Source organism: Camelus ferus, chromosome 12, assembly GCF_009834535.1.
Source record: "Camelus ferus isolate YT-003-E chromosome 12, BCGSAC_Cfer_1.0, whole genome shotgun sequence".
Lineage (NCBI taxonomy): Eukaryota > Metazoa > Chordata > Mammalia > Artiodactyla > Camelidae > Camelus > Camelus ferus.
In genome coordinates, this window is record NC_045707.1 from 19,144,955 (window position 1) to 19,157,042 (window position 12,088).

General features: G+C 40.0%; 1 protein-coding gene across 1 annotated transcript in view; it reads right to left on the reverse strand.

The window, feature by feature from the left end:
• The window catches only part of TESPA1 (thymocyte expressed, positive selection associated 1), a 63,035-nt gene extending 51,292 nt beyond the window's left edge, over nucleotides 1-11,743 (reverse strand). The window contains exon 1 of the mRNA XM_032493043.1: nucleotides 11,653-11,743. The gene's annotated coding sequence lies outside the window, so the exon portion shown is untranslated. The remainder of the gene's footprint in view (nucleotides 1-11,652) is intronic.
• Between the last annotated feature and the right edge of the window lie 345 nt (nucleotides 11,744-12,088).

The window sequence follows — 12,088 nt, forward strand, 5'->3', positions numbered from 1 at the left end:
ACGTAGATTAGTGTTAGTAGAGTTCATATAGAGTCAGAAAAGTAAATTATAAAAGGAAGCTAGAAAGTGTTGGGATTTCAAAGTCTGTATTTTGAACCACCATGTTGGATTCCTTTCAAAATAATCATATGTGCTCCGTGCCCTGATGGTGTGGAACATATCTCAAGAAAATTGGAGGGATGTTATAAGAAATATACATATGACTAATAACTTATTTTAAACTGGTAAACATAACATTTTTACTATAAAAAATAAAGGAAATAAAAATCAAACATAGCCTAAGGGATAACCAAGTTACCTGTTGCATTTCTTTCTTGCCTTTTTTCTTTGAATATTTGAAAATGCTAGATTCCTCTGTTTATAAGGCAAATCTTAACTTTTTTGCTCTCCATGGCAAGGAAGATTACTATCTTGTCAATCTTAAGAGGATTTTGCTTTGTTTTTAGAGGGACACAGGCGTCAGGATATTTATAATTTGGAGGTATAGTTTAAGAAGAGTGTTTCAACATGAGGTGCGAAGATGACCGGATAAAGATTATGGTACAATACTGCAGGATTGAGAAGGAAAGCAAGACAAGGATTATGAGGTGAGAAATTTGGTAAACAGTCACTATATACTATCATTCAATGTTCACTTAGGCATTTTTTTTTTCCCCAGCAAAATTTCTGAAATAAACAGTAAAGTTATTCAAAACAACTGCCCTCCTGGGCAAGAGCTTCCTGAATAGGGAAGTCAAGTCGAAAGGCTTCAGTTCTTAGCATACCTTGCAGGGAACTGAGATCACATTGTGTACATTTTGTATCTTATGTTCTTTTTATTCACTTTCTGCCATTTTTCTATCTCTTCAAAACCTTGAAATACCAGGTAAAACTGCAGTTTTATCTCACAAACTTACCTAAATTGAATTCATTATTCCGCTGAGCCCAATTGAGTTATTTTCTGTTTTAACATATATATATATATATATAACACAGGGAAGAATTTACTTATACACAAGGATATTTCTGATTTGAGATTTTTTTCCCTTAAACAGATGATGGGATCCGAGAATTGTAGTCAGATCTGAATGCTAACGTGGCTGCAAGTGGTTTTTGGTTTTGTTTTGGTTGTTTCCAGATAAGCTCCAGTCATCAGAGTCAAGCGATCTCAGTGGACAACCTCATTCAAGTTCACTCTCCCTACGGGTATTTTATCTTTTCTTTTTTTTCCCCCATGTACAAAATAATTTAGCCTTTCTACCCAAGGGAGGAAAAAATAAGGCAGATATTTAGAGCTCTCTGTAAATATGAGCTTGCTGTTTATTCTCTATGGCTCCAAACTGTCAGAATCTTAAAAGCTATGACAATCATGCAACCCATCTTCCAGGAAAAAGTTACTGAATTATTAACCCCAGTCAAAAATGATAGAATGAGTAAATCTGCTTATTTTCCTCAGCAATCACAAACAAAACAAGTAAAATATTTTAGAGTTTCACCTGAAACAGATAAATCTCCAAGATTTTACTTAGACACAGTGTATAAAACAGATTATGTGGTGCTTTAGGGAAAAATGCACGTAAGTGCCTAGTTCCCATTTGGTGCTACGTTAATCGGAATACACTCAAAAGCCAAGTTTGTCTGTCTCAAGGCACAGCTCAAGTTCCACCTCCTACTGCAACCATTCCCTGATCCACAGGACCCCCTCTCCCAGAGTTCTAGAGCATATTTTGCCCTCAACATCCTTCTTGATTAATGTTATTCACGTGTGAATCGCCTCCATTAGACTATGAATCCTTGGAATCCCTGGAGTGTTCCTGTTTTGTTCATGTTTGTGTCTCTGGCACCTTATAGGATTTGAACAAATAGATATTTGTTGAATGGGATATAATTTTGGATTATCTGCAGTTTGGGATTTTCTGCACCATTGCTCCCTACTGTTGGTGTGCCTAATCCTGAATTTACCGATAACCCAATGTATTGTTGGAGCAGCAAGTCTTAATTATATAGCATCAGGCTTCCCAGTAGGAGAGGGGGCGCAAAGCGACTTCACTGGATCCTATCTTCTCACTGATTTCTGTGACTTCAAAGGCCTTCCTTGAGGGGATGGCAGGAATCAAGTTGAGGGAGGGTGAGGGAGGGCAGGGAAAAGAGAACGCTCAAGTGAAGGCTGAGGTGGGAAGAAATGGGGTAAGAGAAGTTTGCCTGAATCTTTCCCAGCTCCCTGAGAAACTGCCCCTGGGAAGGGGGAGGGGGAGGGGGCGATGGCTGGAGGCCAGGGAGGGGATGGCGAAAGGCTGACAGATGGAGTGCTCCCTTTGAGGGCTCTCTAAGGACCAACCGTTGCAAAGCTACACAATGTACAGAAGTAAATCAAATTGAGGAACATGTGCAAAAAGAAGAGGAAAGATGGGAGGGGGAGGAGGGCACACAGTAGGGAGGGGCTGAGAGAGTGAGAGGGAGACCCTCTTAGAGCCTGAAGGACAGAGAGCGAGCTAGTGAGGGAGAGAAAAAGGGAAAGGAAGCCGCATCTCGGGAGGCTAGTGTTTTTCTGGAAGAGTTGGGGAGTAAGGGGAAAGATGGATGAGGACGGGGTGGGCTGGGGTGTGGTCAGAGCGTCATAATATCCCAAGACCTCAGGGAACTTGAATGAGCATTTCAATGATTCTCAAATCTAGGTGAGATTAAATTTTCAATACCACCAATAGGTAACTGTCTGGGGTGGTGGGTGAGGGGAGAAGCAATACCTAGAGAAGGACTCCATCAGCACCCCTAATAATAGGTGGCAGCTCTCCCCACCAATTATTGTGGGAGGCTCTTAGAGGCCAGCACAGTGGTTTCAGCCTGGCCTCAGCTGGTATCCACAGAAAATATTCAGAGCCTTAATTTAGCCTTTAAAGACATTAAATCCCTTCTAGCCTAGGGGAATAAATGGCTCCCACCCTTAAAGCTGGATTGGGGCTTCTAACTCCCAGATTCAGCTGGGTGAAGGTGGGAGGGGTGGGGGCCGAATATCGAGAGGCTGAGCCTGGGGATATTTTTTCATGGGGTCACTGGATGGAGAAGAGAGAGGTTTCGTCTTTGTCTTTGCTTTTTAACCTCTCCTCCCTCGCTTCACCTTTCCCAGTTCTCATTTTAGTCATCTTTTATTTATAAAGCCCCCACCCTCCAATATCTCTACAACACTCCACCTCCCTGCATGGTGATCTTTTGAGCCTGGGGAAGGGCGGGGAGCCTTGGCCACTTCAATGATGGGGTAAAGGAAAACGAACAGGGAGAACTAAGGTCCTAAAGTCCAGGAAGGCGCAAGTTTGCAGCTTCAATATAGAGTGTGAGTAGGGGGACCAAACAATCTACATCAAAGCTGGGATATTTTTTAATGTGAAAGGGGCTTGCAAAATAATTAACAGGCATTAACTGTTCTATATCAGATGCAAACTGTGGCCGCACTAAGCAAACCAGAACTTATGGTCACCCTGGACATGAATAAATTGGCATGGAACTCTATAGTTGTGTATTGCCTCCATGTGAGTGTGTGTGCACATGCGTGTGTTTGAGGGGAAGGCACAGGAGGATGTAGAAACTGTTCAGCTCATCACAGAGCATCTTTATGGCAACAGCCTAAAACCATTACTTCTCTTTACTTAGCCAATATGACTCCTTGGAGGAGGTGGAGTCTTAATTTATTCCTTTCTCATTCAAATCTATCCTTCTAGTGTTTAAGGATTAAAAGGATAAAATATTAATAAAAATAAAAGGGACATAACAATAAGCAGGCTTTCAGAGCACAGCGTCCATTTCCTGGCTGTGTGATCTTGGGCAGGTTACTTGTCCTTTCTGTTTTGCTCGCTGATATAGCCCAGGGTCTATTGCATGTAAGAAGCAGTCAAATATTTATTGAATGCATGAATTAATGGACCTCATTTTCCTCATTTGTTAAAAAAATGTGATAACAATAGCTCCTATACCAAAGAGTTGCAGCAATTAAATGAAGCAATGTAGGTAAAATTCTCAATTCAATGTGAACATTCAGAAAATGCTGGCTGTGAGAATTTCTATAGGAGATGATATATGCAGACTACTGATTCAACAACTGTATAGTATGGACACTTTGCAATTGTCATTTTCCTCCTTTATCCCTACCTTTTCCCCTACATTATAATTCTGGTGTCTTAAAATACTCACCTTTGAACCCTAAAGGGCTAGCGTAGTTTTGTATTCTCTCTGTTGCCTGATTCCCTGCCTTCCTAGCTTGTACTAGGAATTGAAACATCCAGAAACAAAGGTCACTGTAGATGAGAGAATAGGAGAGGAGGAGGAAGGGGAAAATGTCTGAGAAGTTCAACCAGACCTTTGTGGTTGAAAAATCATTTACTGCAGAAGGAGACACTAGAGTTTGGGAACTGGGCTATGTGGATGTTGCTGGTATTCTTTTGCTATTTTCCCTTAAAATTAGTGGGAGAAAGAGAAAACCCCACCCGGAAGGCAGGTCTCGGGCTGGTGAAGAGGATACAGCCTGGTTCTACCGCTAGAGCCCACAATGGTCTTCTTTCGATACTCTGGTTAGCACAATGGTTTTATTTTCATGAGAGGTTATTCTTTCTGCTCTGGATTCATAAAGTACTGTCTCAGAGCATGAGATCTGGGATAGAGTGGGGCTCAGGGAAGGCCAGGTGAGTGGGGAGTTTCTCTCCTATTGTAGGGGTTTCTAGGGACCAAGATACGACCATCTCCTCATATTGTGTTAACACTTGTAGTGGTAAAAAGTCTCTCCTGAAATTAAATCTCAGCCAGGTGTACTGTGGGAAAAACATGGTTCTTCTGAACATATCCTGGACAGGGTGGAACCAGGAGAGAATGCCATCCTGCCAGGTGCTTCAGGCTGAGACACCAGGGAGGCCACTGTTAGTCATTTTACTTTGTGTCCCTCTTGGAGCATCCAGGGGATAGACTCTGGGTGTATACTTAAAGATCAGTTCTCTGCTTTAGGAAGGCAGTATCGTGTGGTGGAAGTAGACTGTTTGTATCCCAAATTCCAGGACCATATCATTTAGTACACCATCACTTCCTGCATGAACTTGGGCAAGTGATTTAACCTTTCTGTATTTGACCAATTTATTTTACTTTATTTATTTTTTTAAAGGACATTCCTTTTGTTTGTTTGTTTGTTTTTTAGTAGGGGAAGTAATTAGGTTTATTTATTTTTAGAGGAGGCCCTGGGGATTGAACCCAGGTCCTTGTGCACGCTAAGCATGAGCTCTACCACTTAAGCTATACCTGCCCCCCGATCAATTTATTTTTAAAACAACAACAAATAATAATAATAAAACCTATCTCATAAGGCTGCTGTGATGATGAAGATAAATTAACATATGCAAAGCACTTACAAGAGCATCTAACATAAGCTATGTGTTCTATAAGGATTAGCTGTGATAATTACAGTTACTAATTAGTTTCTTCTCATTGACTTCTACCTCACTCAGCAGATGAATGCTTAGGAGAGGTGACATGCTTGGTGCACTGGCCTAACGGAGCAGAACGCTGAAAGCTACTATGGATGCAGGGAGACTGATAACTTCTGTAACAGCACAGTGTCCACTTAGCATAACCAAGCTTTGGCTGTGATCTGAGCATGCCAAGGGCAGTGCTTTGCTTGGTCCTCCCAGAAGGCTTCAGTCTTATTCATCTCATTATTCTAATTCTCTTCAAGGAGTACAAATTAAAGCTGGATTCTTAGGAAACCCTACTGTTTCCACCAGATATTTCTCAGGGCTTAAGAATCACATGACTGAAGCCTCATAAAATCACCCTAAAGTTTGCTACTAAGACTGGACAGGTGCTCCTGGGGCTGAGTATATGAGGGCAGAGTTGGTGGGAGCTGGTGTAGTAATCTTTCCATGGAAGAGTCACAGCACCACATACTCCAGTGTTTGGGGTTAGGAGGGCTATTAGATCCTTCCAAAAATGTTTTTCTATGAGTGCAGGATGGGATTTTAAAGATAGCATATTATATTTTAATATCAATTTTACTTTCATAAGTTATACATTAATATGCTATACTTGTATGAAAAGGAAATAATCTTCTTTGATAACCACCTAATCTTAGTCTACTAGTTAGCAATTTGTGTGTATGTGTGTAATATGTCTATTATTTAATATATGTGTGTACATTTAAAAAATTAAGTGTATCAGGTTGAACCTGTATTTTTAAAAATTGATTTACATTTTCCCCCACAGCATGTTAATACATAAAGTAATCTCTTTTTAATATAAACAGACCAACTCATGCAAATTAAATAGTATTCCATTATTTGGCTAAATCATTGGTTTCTTAATATATTCACAAAGTACTTTTTCACTATAAAAAAAATACTGCAATGAGCATCTCTGCTCCATACACAGTTCCTTGGACACATATGTAATTATGTTCGAAAGAAATGGAGAAGTGGAATTTTTGAAATATAAAATGATATAATTTGGTTTTCTGCCTCTGACACTACACTGAAAGTTGGTTAAGAATGAGAAAACTTAACTAAGAATTGAGAGCCCAGAAATAAGCCCACTCACATTTGGACAATTAGTTTATGACAAATGAACAAGGAACTTATCATGGAGAAAGGATGGTCTCTTCAGTAAATGGTGTTGGGAAAACTGGATAGCCACATGCAAAATAGACCGCTATCTCACACACACACAGAATTTAACTCAGAATGGATTAAAGACCTGAATGTAAGATATGATGTCATAAAACTTCTAGAAGAAAACGTAGGCAATATGACCTTTGACATTGGTCTTAGCAATGTCTTACTAGATATGTCTTCTCAGGCAAGGGAAACAAAAACTAAAATAAACAAATGGGACTACATAAAACTAAAAAACTTCTGCAAAGCAAAGGACGCCATCAACAAAATGAAAAGACAACCTACTGAACGGGAAAATATATTTGCAAATGATATATCTGATAAGAGGTTAATATCCCAAATAGATAAAGAACTTATACAACTCAAGAACAACAACAACAACAAAATACAACTGATTAAAAAAATGGGCAGAAGAGCTGAACAGACATTTTTCCAAAGAAGACATACAATGGCCAACAGGTACATGAAAAGATGCTCAGCATCACTAATTGTTAGGGAAAAGCATAGCAAAACCACAGTGAGATATCACCCTACACCCGTTATCTAAAAGGCAAGAAATGAACAAATGTTGGTGAAGATGAGGAGAAAAGGGAGACCTCACACACTGTTGCTCGGAATGTAACTTGGTATGACTAGGGAAGGCAGCATAGAGGGGTTCCCCCCAAAAGCAAAAATAGAATTACCATATGATCCAGCAATTTCACACCTGGGTATAAATCCAGAAAAGCCAAAAATGCTAATTTGAAAAGATATACACACCCCTATGTTCACTGCAGCATTACTTACAATAGCCAAGATATGGAAACAACCTAAATGCCCATCAGCAGATGAATGGTTAAAGAGGGCAGATACATACACAATAGAATACTACTCAGCCCTTAAAAAAAGAGGAAATTTTGCAATTTGCAGCAAAATAGATAGACCTCGAAGGTATTATGCTAGATAGTATCAGTCAGATGGAGAAAGGCAAACACCATATGACTTCACTCATATGTGGAACATAGACAAGCAAACAAATGAACAAACAAACAAAAAACCCAATAAACGAACAAACCAAACAAAACCGAAACAAACACTAGCAAACATGTAGATACGGACAATGAGTGGTGGTTACCAGAGGGGAAGGAGTGAGGTGGGGGTGGGGTGGGATGGGGTGGGGGAGGGGAGGGTGACGTGGGGTAAAGGGAATCAGCTGCGTGGTGATGAATGAGAACTAAATTTTTGGTGGGGAGCACACTGTCGGGTATACAGAAGTAGAAATACAATGTTGTACACATGAAACATATAATGTTATAAATCGATGTTACCTCAATAAAAAATAAATCTTAAAAAAAAAAGAATGAGAAATCTTACTCAGCTCTGTATTCCCAGAATCTTGTACAGCACCTAAGACTTTATATGCACATAATACACATTTGTTGGATAAATGAACATAGTGTGGTCATTACTATAAAAAAGGGTTACTTGTACTGAGGTAGAAGCGCAGAGATAAGACTTCTATAAAGTAATCTGATATTTACTTTTTCCTTATTTCTAAGTAATTTAAAGCCAGATTTAAATTATTTAAATGGTTAAGACAAAGTACCAATAATAACTACCACTTACTGAGCATTTGCTAAGTACCAGATTCTACATAAGATACTTTGCACACGTTAGCTCATATTGAATGAGATATAAACTCTTCAGAGCAAATTTAATATACTCCTCACAGCAAGTTTACTGGATAAGCATTATTACCTTTAATTTACAAATGAAGAACCCGAGGCTCAGAGAGATAAATAACTTGTCTGAAGTCACATGGTTTGTAAACGGCAATGTTAGGATTCAGCTTCATCCTAGAGGTCTTTGCTCTTAGGAAGTGGGGAGACCAAGAGCAGAGAAGGATGCTGGAGGCAGATGGCACAGAGCTTTCAAAGATGCAGAAGTTTCCCAACAGATTTCAACAAATGCAGGTGCCCTCAAAGCAGAACTGTAACATTTAACTATGTCATCATCGCTGAATGGTAGAGCTGGAAAGAACCCAGGAGGTCATAATCCAACCTGATTATTGACTGATGATGTGAGGCTTAGATCACTCATGGTTACCACACAGTCAGAGGTAGACCAAGGTTTAAGAACCACAGGTTTCCTAATAGTAGGGAGATTCCTTAAAAAACTAAAAACTTACCATATGATCCAGCAATCGCACTCCTGGGCATATATCCGGAGGGAACCCTAATTCAAAAAGATATACACACCCCAATGTTCATAGCAGCACTATTTACAATAGCCAAGACATGGAAGCAACCTAAAAGTCCATCAACAGATGACTGGATAAAGAAGTTGTGGTATATTTATACAATGGAATTCTACTGAGTCATAAAAAGAATAAAATAATGCCATTTGCAGCTACATGGAGGGACTGGGAGATTGTCATTCTAAGTGAAGTAAGCCAGAAAGAGAAAGAAAAATGCCATAAGATAATATTCATATGTGGAATTAAAAAAAAAAGACATAAATGAACTTATTTACAAAACAGAAACAGATTCAGACATAGAAAACAAACTTACAGTTACCAGGGGGTAAAGGGGTGGGAAGGGATAAATTGGGAGTTCAAGATTTGCAGACACTACTAATTATAAAATAAATAAACAAATTTCCACTGTATAGCACAGGGAATTATATTCAATATCTTGTAGTAATCTATAATGAAAAAGAATATAAAAAGGAATATATGTATGTATATATATGGCTGAAACAATATGCTGTACAACCAGAAATTGACACATTGTAAACTGCCTATACTATAATAATAATAATAATAATAATAATAATAATAATAATAATAATAAAACACGAGTTTCCTTACTTCCAAGCTTTTTTCACCCCACTGTGTCACAGAGTTTTGTGAAAGGACGAAGGAGTTTGCTGTTGCAAGGGAGGGTTATTGAATCTCCCAGATGTCAGTTTCCAGATTGTTCAGAAACTCAACTGACACCTCCGTTTCACTCTTGTCTTTACTCAGTAGAGATTCATGTCACAGATCACTTTGCTCCAACCTGTTTCACAACGATTTTTGACCCTGTATCATTTCCCTACCGAGGCACTGAGCTTCTTGAGGTTAGGAATGGTGTTTCTTTACCTTCTGCCCTCATCGCTATCCCACCCCAACCCTGTACTAATCCTTGGAGAACAGCTTTAAGATCTGCCTGCATTATCCTGAATATGGGCAGTCTGAATCCTTGCTCTCTGGAAGTTCACCATCCTACTCTCCAGAGTCCCTAATTTATGGCTCTGGACTCCATTTGTTGGTGGTATTGGTTTTAATTCAGCAAAAGCTAGCGGTCTCCCGAGGGAAGGTGAGAAGGAAGGACATCTGGGGGTCGTTAACAACAGGGTCTGTGACTGGCGGTTCAGCACCCTGGGGCCTAATGTCAGGCATTGGTCCCAGGTCTTCAGTGTCTGGTCAAAGAAGGCGGTTTCCAGCCCCCTTACGGGCCCGCAGGCCAGTCTCCTTTGGGGGTCGGGATTACGGGGAATACTAATTAATTCATTAGTGGGGTTGATGGATTATCAAGCTGTCTCCTGGCAGAGGGGCTTTGGGGGGGAGGGTAACAGATTGCTGCCCATAAATCTGCCTGTTGCCTCCCTTCTCTCTGCTTCAATGGCTCCCGGCGTCAGGCCTGTGGGCCGGCAACTGAGCGCTGGTTGCCTGTTCCCCGCCCAGCAGATGGTTCTAACAGGTTAGCTCAGAGCTTTACAAAAAAGCAGCCGAGAAAGAAGGAAGGACTGGGGATTGGCCCTCTGGCCTAGGAACCCAGTGGGGGAAGGAGACTGAGGGCAACTGCCCAGCATTCAGTCCCCACCCCCTTGCTTCTGCGGATGGCACCCCCTCCCCCACCCCGCCCCCGCCCTTCCTGCTCTCTCGGAGTTGAATAGCCAACTGTATAACCATCGAGAAGTTGTGATGAGGGTGACCCTGATGAAATAGAGTCCATCAGTCCCTCTGAAAAAGGCAGCTCTTAAGGAAAATTCAGTGCCCTCCTCGCCTCCCTACCGAAGCTTCACGCGCAGGCACACACGCAGACCCAATTGAACGTGTTTTGAGAGCTAATCCTATTGTGTCCAGTCCCTTACATCTGACCGAGAAAGCAAGGAGCCCCACAGAATGTTCTGTCCCCACCCTCATCTTTGTCTTAATATGTTCACCTTTCTGCTAATCCACTCCTCCCTGCCCTCTGAACATTTCACAGGCAGGATCCCAACAACACCAATATCATCAACTCTCAAATGTCCAAGGCGGTGACGTCAAAGACACAAACAGGGGAGTCATCCATTCTACCCGTGTTCATTGCAGCTCTATTCTAAACACAAATTACTCCATAGATAAATTTCCTCTGGCTCAGTAGTGGATTCTGATTCGGGTTTTAGAAATCCACCATTCCTAGCATGTGTTATTAAATGACTCTGAAAATGAAGTTTATTTTGCTGAGCGGATATTTTCTGGATAGGGATGCAAAAAAAATTAGTAAGAGCTTAGAGATTCTCCTATGAACAACTTTCTATAAACACTGACAAAAAAGTATTAATTTCTATTTTCTGGTTTTCTGTGGACAAGTCATATGACATTGCAGAATTAGAAAAAAAGTTAATTATTTTAAACCTAAGCTATTCCTTTCAACTTTATTGGCAGTAACACTCTCTTTTGTTTTAACCTTTTGTACTTTTCCTTGCAACAAGGTGTATTTATAATTCTTCATCTCTATTAGACACACGTGCTAGCTACACTGATAGAGTGCATGATTTCCAAAAAGCCTGGAGAATTGCCTTAAGTCAGTTTCAAAAATAGGTTGAGCTTGGACTCAGAATTCTATCTTGCTGCTGATGGAAAAACCTTAAGTGATTGGGTCATTTTACAGATGTGATAATTGATGCTGAAAGTGAAGTTGAACTATTAATGATCAAGCAATCAATTACTTAACCCAATCACCCTTCCCTTTCCTCCTCATAATCACTAGAAGATTGCAAAATCCTTTACACCTTAAAATGAACTCACAAGTATTTATCTGATCTTGGTCAAGTTTCACACAGGGCAGTGTTCCAAATCTGACAACCTCTACAGTGAAGAAGCCACACTTTGACTTGGTAGCCTGGTCCACGGTGCTCTGTAATAAAGCATATACACATATTTTCTTTCAATCTTTTCAGATGTAGTTTTTTTTTTTTCTCTTCTAGCAATTTAATTTTACTTCATAATGCCACTAGAGTTTTAGGAATTATATAGGACCCTTCTTTCCTTCCAGTTCATGACCACTCAGGTGAATTTTTTCTACCTGAATGCTTAATGGTATATTTTTGAAAAACAGTAGTAGACCCCAGATTGTAATTTGAGGAGTTAAACATCCTCAGAATGGAAGATTTCATTCATTTGCTTTTTTTTTAATTTCAAACAAACAGAAACATTGAAAGAATAGTACAATAAATACAGCTAT